The 7,732-nt window shown below is 40.0% G+C and overlaps 1 long non-coding RNA gene across 1 annotated transcript in view; it reads left to right on the top strand.

The window, feature by feature from the left end:
• Positions 1-5,159, top strand: part of LOC116818841 (uncharacterized) — a 32,864-nt gene extending 27,705 nt beyond the window's left edge. Inside the window, exon 2 of the long non-coding RNA XR_012656118.1 lies at positions 2,451-5,159. This is a non-coding gene — a long non-coding RNA (uncharacterized LOC116818841). The remainder of the gene's footprint in view (positions 1-2,450) is intronic.
• Positions 5,160-7,732: the final 2,573 nt, after the last annotated feature.

The following is a 7,732-nucleotide window of genomic DNA, read 5'->3' as shown; positions in this document are numbered from 1 at the left end:
GGGTTTGCAAAAATGAAGGTTGGAGGAAGCTTTTACAAAGTGGAGTGAGCGTTTTAAAATGGGGTTTGAATTACAATATGGCAAACAGTGAACAGAAGTTACAATGTAGGCAAGTGTAGCGAATGGTGAACAGAAGTTACATTAATAAAGTGAACAATTAAAAACAATTTCATTTATCAGTTCCACATAACAAGAGGATGAAAATCTGCAGCACAGGAACCTGCTGCCCCCACAGCACCCCCTGATGGCTAAGGGGGCCTCTGTAGTGCTCAGCTTCTGATTGTGCCTCTCCTGGACCTTTATAAACTCACTCAGTTAGAGTGACCAGACAGCAAGTGTGGAAAATCAGGACAGGGGGCAATAGGAGCCTATATAAGAAAAAAGACCTAAAAAATCATGACTTTTCCTATAAAATTAGGACATCTGGTCACCCTACACTCAGTTCAACAATAGTTCAAACAGTCACCTCTGGGGGTTCAATTTATGGAGTCCTCCAGTGCATACAGGCCCTTTAGGCTCCAAGCCCACTTCAGTCTCTCTCTCTCTCTCTCTCAACCCAAAAGCGCACAAAAGACAAACTCACATATTTGCTGACGTAGCTGCCCTTTAAAGTCTCTCCAAGTCTGCCTGCCTGCCTTCCTGGAAAACTTCCTCACAGACTGTTCTTGTGCTTCTTCAGTCATCAATTCCTATTGCTACAGACACAGTGCCCTCTTATTCCTTGCAGTTTCCTGGAGTGTGTGCTGGCAGGCGGGAGGGATGCACATGCAGGGGAGTGTCACTTGATTCAAACAAGGTGAGGCTCATCCTGTAATCAAGGCTGGTTTAGCCCCAGGCTCACCAGCCCGTGGGCAAGCCACCCTGTTAAAAATCCTTCCATTTTGTATCTACCTCTTCTGCTATTTAAGATGGGATTACTTTGTTAAAGTTTTTCAATTCAAAACTATGAAACTTTCAATTAAGCAAGTGACTTTACATCCAATTGATAAGTTTATTCCAAAGACCATAGGAGGCAGCTGCCTCCTAAGAAACTCCTAAACCAAACATTTAAAAATGAAAATGGATATAAAACCACAGAAGTAGCCTTAGTGCTTCAACTAAAAGGACCAGGTGAGGAAAACTCACAGCTCTTTCAGCTATGTGAGTACCTACCTCAGACACCACTTGTCATATATGGGGAGGGGGGAGAGGGATTCTAACATGAAGGTATTCATGGAGGGTCACGTGAGTAACCAGCATAAAACCAAATGCATGGATTTGTCTCCTATAACTTTACTGTAAAGCAGGCAAAAAAATTGTACCTACTGAAGCTAGATTTCCAACTTTTACAGAAGTGTATTGTGTGACTCAGTAATTTTAAATTTCCTACATGGAATTTTTTAGCACACATTTCTCAAGAATCTGTGGGACTTTCCTCTAAAGAATTGAGTGGAAGATTTCCAGAATTCCACTTTCTAGCCTTTAAACAGACCTGTTTAAACAAACTTCATCTTAACCTTCATTCATTATATTAAAATATTTGCTGAATTGAGATCTGGATAAGACTTTTTTGCTCCCTTTATCCTTTGTTTAGAAATCATGGGTTTAAAAAGTTGCTTTTTTGTCTTAGTGGTAAGTCATAGACACATACCCTTCTCTCAGGGTTTTCTGACCACAGCTCTTCATCCACCTTTCAACAATTTAGTTTCTCTAAGCTATTTTTCTGGACTTTTATTCTTTAGTTTTTCTCTTTTAGCTGAGGCTGTCAAGTAGGGCAAGCATGTGTTTTTTTTTTTAAATGTATTTATTTTATTGGCAGGCTTGTATGTGCTTTAACCTTCACTCCTGTAACTATAACTTTTTTGTCCTAAGAAATGTGGGAACGGTCTTGCTTATTGTAGGTCTTTGCATTTATATGGGTCTATATGTATAAGGAACAGCATAAACATTGGGTTGTTGGCTTTAGTTTCAGGGTAATCTGAACACTGGCTCTATCAGTATGTAAAAAATTTTAGCTCCTATTTCTCGGAGTTATTTTAAAATGACGTCCTGCTCTTTCACATTAACAACTATGCATACGGTTGCCAGTATTTCTTGGCATCAGTTATGGTACTTTAAATAACTTTTCTGTGCAAAATATCATTTGATTATCTTGGACCCAATTAAGCCATGCTTTTTGTGAATGTGATTTTTAATATGACAATGTAGGGGTTCTAATCTCTTGATGGGGATCCCCCAGACCACATGAACTTCAGGCCCTGGTGTCTTTCAGGTTTTGACAATATATACTAGCCATCCTGGATATGGTCCCTGCCTACTTATTTTATACTAGGGTGACCAGATGTCCCAATTTTATAGGGACAGTCCTGATTTTCGGGGCATTTTCTTATATAAGTACCTATTACCTCCCACCCCCGTCCCGATTTTTTACATTTGCTATCTGGTCACCCTATTTTATACTGCTTTAATAGATCCAGCTTCTGGAAAAGAGAAGGTGACTTTGCCAGTCAACTGACAGCTCCCCAGCCATCAGCCTGACCCGAATCTCCCCAAGCATGAATTTCCACCTGCCCAAGAGACAGTACCAGCTTTGACCTGATGGAACAGTGCTACAATCACTTGACCACATCGACCATAACGGAGCATCTTTATTTAATCTTACCCTCATCCTGAGTTTTGTTGTGTCATTTGACTGAACCAAAAATCACAGATTTGTAAGTGAGATAAGAACATTGTGGTTGCATCCCTATTTAATAGGGTTCTAACCCTATTCCCAATGTCAAATTCATTATGACAATATTACCTTAATCATGCAAGAGAAATGTAAAAAACAAAGATGATTTTGTATTGTAGCACTTAACGTAAATACTTTATTAACTATGTGTGACTGATGAAAAGCTAGAGCTTGAGATAATTGAAAAGGAGCCTAAAATATAGCTCTAGTGATGGACTGCAAAGTAGCATCAAAAGAAGCTTATAACCACAACACAACAGCTACATTTTGGATTATTGCCCATGGCCTGTCCCTGACTGTTACCAAAAATATCCATGATAAAATCTTAGTCTTAGCCATAATAGAGGCATCCAATGACAAATGAGAGACCAAGGTATCGCTTTGACTAATGCAACTACTGGTCATATTGATATGGACTAATATTAACTAGAAGATTAGTATTTGTGATGGTGCAATCTTCAAAAACGGAGAGGAAAATAGGTGGTGATTTGTGGCTTTGTTTTGCAGTGACTGTGTATGAGTAATCTGTATAGTTTATATTTATTCCTGATTCACCGTACACAATGTAGGAAAGACCTGTGATGTCAGATATAAGTGTTTACATAAGTATTCACAAAACAAAGAGAAAGCAAGTTCAGGCCTAGTGACTAGAAAATAATTAATTTAGGGAGTAACCTTGAAGTCCTTATTCAATCCTTAATCAGGCAAAAGTCTTAGACCCCATTGAAGTCAAGTAGAATATTTATCACTGACTTCAAGGGGAACAGGATTTCGTTCTCAGACTTCAAGACTTGACCCTCACTGTAGGAAGGATGCAAGAAGGAGTTGCCATAAAAGATGCTCATGGGAGAGAATAGCGTTAGAAGGCGATATCTCAGGAAGTGTGTTAAGGTTGTCACGGAAGTCACAGATTCCATGACTTTGTGGGACCTCCGTGACTTCCGCAGCTGCGGTGACCGGTGTTGCTCACCCCAGAGCCGCCTGAGCAGCTAGATCAGGGCTGCCCCAGGGCCAGCCACACTGGCTGCTGCTCATGCAGCCCCAGGGCCTCCCGCCGCACCCCCAGGAGCATCTAAGATTTAGTCAGGGGTATTTATAATAAAAGTCATGGACAGGTCACAACCATGAATTTTTGTTAGTTGCCCGAGACCTGTTTATGACATTTACTAAAAATACCTATGACTAAAGCTCAGCCTTACTCACTGTATAGATCCTTGTTGAGATGTAAGCATCAATAAATTTGCTGACTAATAATAGCTAGATTCAGGGACAATTGAAGGTACTTTATTAAAGCTAATGTTAAAATTATCTAATACACAGGTTAAGAAAAGAGTGTCTATACATTTGGGTATAATGTTTACGTTATCCAAAAGTACAAAGTTTGTTTAAAAGTCATTAAATACATATAGTACATAATTTGCAATATCCCAATATAAGGTTAATACATTTAATTATACATGGGATGACTATATTTCCCTATGCTGAACATGGAACACCTGGTAAAATTACTAATATTCAAGTGAGTTCTTTGGCAATCAATCAGAACTATGCAGTACAAATATTCAAATTAACATCAAGTTGACTGAGCCCGTTAAAAAGAAATACTACATAGTAGGATTCTTTTTATTTACCTTCTTATCTTTAAAGCTTTAGGGCTCGCACAGGGAGAGGTGACATACACGAACTACTGTACACCTTTCTCACACATGGAGGGTGGCCAACCAACCCAACTCTCCCTGTCCAGCGCTCTCTGCCCTCCATACCTGGCTGGGCCCAGGATGGACCTGCCTCTCCTGGTACCTGATGCCACATCTTCCCAAGGCAAGACGTTGGAGGACACGTAGGGACAGATGCCTCCATCTCCAGATTTCTGCCAGGGTTCACACCAGAATGTGGCCAGCAGCCGTCGCCTTTCAGCATTGTGTGATTAAAAATGCAGTTAACCATGACTTTTTTTAAATCTTGCAATTAAATTGTGATTTTTTTGGTACACCTGTACCCTGATATAACGCTGTCCTCAGGAGCCAAAACATCTTACTACGTTATAGGTGAAACTGTGTTATACCAAACTTGCTTTGATCTGCCGGAGTGCGCAGCCCCGCCTCCCCAGAGTGCTGCTTTCTTGCATTATATCCAAATTCATGTTATATCAGGTCATGTTATATCAGGGTAGAGGTGTAATTGTTTGACAGTACTAGTATATAGATGTACACATAGATCTATTTAAAATCTATTGCCAATATATTGTATTATCAGACTGTGGCCAATGATCACCTTAGCCACTTTACTTGTATGTTGTACTGTTTTCCCTACTCTTTGTTTTTTTTGTCAAACTTTTTTAGACTGTAAGATCGTATGCTTATATATTTTCCTTTGTTTGTATAATGCATAGCAGATTATGATGCTACTGAAAATGAATAATGAACTGTGTTCAAATTCAATTCAATCATTTTAAAATTAAGAATATTTAAATTTGGCAAATGTCTTGCAGACTTGGACAACCTTAACAAAAGTACAGAAAAGGGGTAGAAAAATCATCTGGTGTTTGTATGACAAACTGGCTACTTCAAATGCTCATAACTTAAACTACTGAGCCAAATTTTCTTAAGACCTGTCTGAAATGTTATTCTCAGTGAGGCATGAAAAACAAATCAAGTCTGAAGTTTTTAGGTTCCATATTTTTAAAGTTATCCACACTGATTTTCCAATTAGAACTTATAAGGAACTGCAGATTCACCCAACTCACTATTAGCACTCTATCCCCTACACGAACAACTCAAAGACAAGTGAATTAATTTTATTAAAATTTTCCACAAACAAAATGATGTCATTTGACTTTTAGCCAACAAGATTTTGTTCCCCAGAAAGTTATAGAATCATAGAAATGTAGGGCTGGAAGGGACCTTGATAGGTCATCAAGTGTAGCCCCATGTGCTGAGGACCAAGTAAACCTAGACCATCCCTGACAGGTGTTTGTCCAACCTGTTCTTAAAATCCCCTGGTGATGGGAATTGCACAACCTACTTTGGAAGCCGATTTCAGAATTTAACAATCCTTATAATTAGGAAGTCTTTCCTAACTCTCCTTTGCTGCAGATTAAGCCCATTACTTCTTGTCCTGTCTTTCAGTGGACATAGAGAACAATTGGTCACTGTTCTTTTTATAACTGCCATTAATGTATTTGAAGACTGTTATCAGGCCCTTCAACAATCTTTTCTCAAGGCTAAACGTATCCAGTTTCTTTAATCTTTCTTCAGAAATCAGGTTTTCCAAACCTTTCATCATTTTTGTCACTCTCCTCTAGACTCTTTCCAATTTGTCCAGATCTTTCCTACATTGTGGCACCCAGAATTAGACACAGTATTCCAGCTGAGGCTTCACCAGTGCTGAGTAGAGCAGGACAATTACCTCCCATGTCTTACATGTTGCACTCCCATTAATACACCCCAGAATGATATTAGCCGTTTTTGCAACTGCATCATATGAGCAACTGAAAAATGGACATTAAAATTGAAGTTGGAATTCAGCCTTGACCATAGAGTACTCTCTGCCCCCACCAGGATACATTGGTTAGATTTATCATTTGAGACAAAGATCCACAGAAAGTCAATAGACAGACACTATTGTACATTCAAATAGCCTTCACCTTGAAAGATTAATACAAACTGCTTCTTTTCTTTAAGTTAAAAAATTCTCATTTGAACAATTTAAGAGCAAATAAATTCAGTAAAGTGGCACTGAGCTTAGTTGGATATCTTATAAAGTTAGAGCTGCTGAAAATGATTACAGAGAGCAAAACATGCTGATGTGATGGGGAAGAAATATTGCAAGTGAATAGGATAAATTTAAGTGAATAGGATAAAATACATTAATATTTACCATGTTAAGAATGATAACTGGGAAACAATGGCACATTTTAAAGACTGATTCTCTTTGAAATATAGTTTTATAAGTGATCACCCTAAACATATAGAAGGAAGAGATAAAAATTTAAGCCGACAGTTAGTGCATAGTCTTTTGAAGGAAGAATCTCCCTTAGGTGAAAGTAACTATCACTTCCTCTGATTCTTGGCCTTTATAATTGAGCTATGTTAGCACAACGTGCAATTTCTGTTGCTATTACATTAATTGTTCATTTGCAGGAACCATTTGAAGTTAGAGAGTTCATACATGCTAACGTGACTTTTGTAGTTTATATCTTAACGTTTGTTTTGTTTTAATTCCTATATTTTAGAAATAAAGAGAGCCCCTGAAAAGTTAGAGTAAGTGAACATTAAACAGCTAGTGAAAATGCAGTGTGATTTAACCAGTCTTCAGCTGTATTAAAGTGAAGCTAATCATGCCTCAGCAGCATCAGATTGATTGGTGTGAAAAGTCTTTAGAGAAAGTGATAGACCAATGATTATTACAGGAACCTCACTCTGAGAGTAATACAAAGAATCTAGCCCGGTTAGATTACAGTAGTCAGTGCTCTGTTCACTTCCTAAGTAAATAAGTTCCCCCAAAACGGGTGGGGAACCTATGGCCCATGGACCACATTTGGCCTGCTGCTTAATTTCATCCGGCCTGTGGCAAGTGTTTGTGCTGTGGGCTGAAAGCCCTGAGCCTTGACATCTCCCCGCAGGGCTGGAGCCATGAGCACCAGCTCACCCTGCTGCAGGGGGAAGCTAGGGTTGCCAGGCCATTAAAATCCGGTTGGCTCCACGCAGCACCTGGAAGTGACTGGCATATCCTTGCGGCCCCTAGGAGCAGGGGCAATCGGGGCCAGACATGCTGGCTGCTTCTGGAAGCAGTGCGGAGCCAGGGCAGGCAGGAAGCCTGCCTTAGCCCCTCTGCACTGCTGACCAGGAGCCGCTTGAGGTAAGCGCCGCCCGGCCAGAGCCCACACCCCAAGCCTCCTGTCCCAGGTTGGAAGCCCCTCCAACACCTTAACTCCCTTTGAGACCCCACACACCCACCCACACTCCAAACCCCTTGGCCCAGCCCAGAGCCCCCTCCTGCATGCCAAACCCTTCATCT

The sequence above is a fragment of the Chelonoidis abingdonii genome, chromosome 6 (genome assembly GCF_003597395.2).
Source record: "Chelonoidis abingdonii isolate Lonesome George chromosome 6, CheloAbing_2.0, whole genome shotgun sequence".
NCBI lineage: Eukaryota > Metazoa > Chordata > Testudines > Testudinidae > Chelonoidis > Chelonoidis abingdonii.
This window is presented reverse-complemented; position numbering and strand designations above follow the sequence as displayed.